Here is a 2350-nt window from a genome sequence, read left to right on the forward strand (position 1 = left end):
CCCAGCCGGTAGTATTTTAATGCATTGGGCATCGACTACATAGTGGAAGGCCACCTAACGGAGGGAGTATACTGTACTATTTAAAAGTCAAGGGTGGGGTTTTTCCTGCGCGGTAGGCGGGGCAGTTCCGCCTAGTCGGTTTGATAGAGATGCGAGAAGATGAGGGAGTAGGCTGCTGCAAACATAGGGCTGTGTGATTAGACAGCGAGTTACTGCTGAACAGGTGGGGCCCCGTGATTTGACTTGCCATTATCATTTTAACTGTGGAGCTATGACCGGCGTGAGTCTCCCGATTCCTAACCACCTCCATACAGGTGCCTCTCCTAATGCTCCACCATGTAGAGGCTGGCTCTTGCATGAGAGCCCACTTCTCCACTTTTTCCTTGCCTCTCTTTCCTCCACATATGCAAAAATGCCATGTAAAGCGGGCTTATAGCCCACTATTGTACTTACTTGCTCCTACAGGTGCTAAGCTTGCCACATAGGCATAAAGTCTGATGTGCCAAGTTAATTAAGAAGAGAGAGACTAGTTTGGTGACCCAAGGAAGAAACAGTGCTAAGCTTGTGTACCTAGGTGAAAAGAAAATTTTGAGTCTATAGCTAATTAAATGAAGCAAACTTAGCAAAAAAAACTAATAAGCACCTATGCATTGGGCACTTGATTGCTAAGCCATTTAATGCCCTTAGCACCTCATCTAAGCACCATTTCATTTGAAGAGGTCACTCCTTGGCAAATGCAATAAATACTACTACGAAGAAAGAGATTGAGAGAAGTAAAAAAATACACTTATAGCCAACCTTATAGCTAACCTTGTAGTATGAGTGACTAAGTGATGACTATGTATGACATGCCATCATCCGATAGCCTAACGCACCATGTTAATTCTCCAAGGGCATGACTGCGCGAGCGACGCAACGGTCGTGGTAGGCGCGACCATGATAGAGGTTGCTGGCAGCCCTTGGATCTAAGATATAATGGTTGCATGCTAAGTTGATCAAAATTTGCAGAATAACCCTCCAGGATAGGATATTCACCCATAGGTCTAGAATCACGCCATGCAACCGTTCGATCTCAGATCCAAGGGCTCTCAGAAGCCCGTATCATGGGAGAACGGAAAGCCACTACCCTGCCGTTCGCATGCTGGCAGTTCGCTCCTACTTGTCCCCGCACGTCCTTTAATATTATGATGGTTCGCTCCTAGTCGTCCCATCCTTTCACGTTATGACAGTTCCACTAATCCTAACCCTCCTCCCAAATCCATGGCGTCCCAAATCTCCATGATCGGCGGTGAGTACAAGGTTAGAACCATCACCGGCAATGAGTTTGACGTCATCTATACCCGTTCTTCCGTGATGGTGAAAGGATGCCTTGCTCGCTTCAGATGCATGTTCGAAAACTCAGATGATGAGTGGGTCACTGGGCTAGATGTTGAGTACACCACAATCCTGAGATGAGAGAAGGATCTAAAGGAGGAAGAGAGGAAGAAGCCCGCCGTGATCTAGGTTTGCGTGCATGACTTATGCTTGGTCTACCACATATGCCATGCCGACGTTGAATGCCAGGATTTTAAGAACTTCCTCAAGAGCGACCTAGTCAAATTCGTTACTATAGACTTTATGAATGACAAAAGAGTCCTGGGTCGGATAGGCCTCGTTGTAGGCAACCCCTTCGACCTCCAGAAGAATCGACTGCTGCCCTCCAGTGGTGAGCCTTCAATGCTGACCCTGGCAGGAGCCATGGTTCATCCTTCATACGGTAAACTGGAGAAACCTCATTACATGTTTCATCCTCATGCATGGCAGCGGAATGTACTAGATATAGACCACATCCACTACTCTGCAATCACTACAAAAAAAGACACATCCACGACATTTTGGGCCGAATGAAAACATTTTCTGTCATACATATGACGCTTCTATGACGATAATTGTGACAAAACCTGGTATCATCATAGATGTGGTGGGATCCTACTTCTATGACAAAAAATCATGACAGAAAATGGGCTTTTCATCCTGGGCGGGCCGGAGACGCAGCTGCATGACATTCTTTGGGCCGTCCATGACGGAAAAAACCATGGTAGAAGCGAGGGGGAGGAAAATTTCAGGGAGTTGCCGGTTACGGTGGGAGGTCGGGGGCCGAGCGATGCGTGTTTCTCTCGTACACGTGCAAGGCGTTGGCTCTAACTGAACCCGAGCGAGGCATTGGGCTCTAACTGAACCCGAGCGATTGCACTGTAGGCTACGCGTTACTGAACCCGAGCGATCGATCGATGGCTGTTAATTGAACTCGATGGAGTGATTCCTTCGCTACTGCTGCTAACTGAAGCCGATCGATTGGATGAACAGTGAG

This window comes from Triticum dicoccoides, chromosome 5B, assembly GCF_002162155.2.
Source record: "Triticum dicoccoides isolate Atlit2015 ecotype Zavitan chromosome 5B, WEW_v2.0, whole genome shotgun sequence".
NCBI lineage: Eukaryota > Viridiplantae > Streptophyta > Magnoliopsida > Poales > Poaceae > Triticum > Triticum dicoccoides.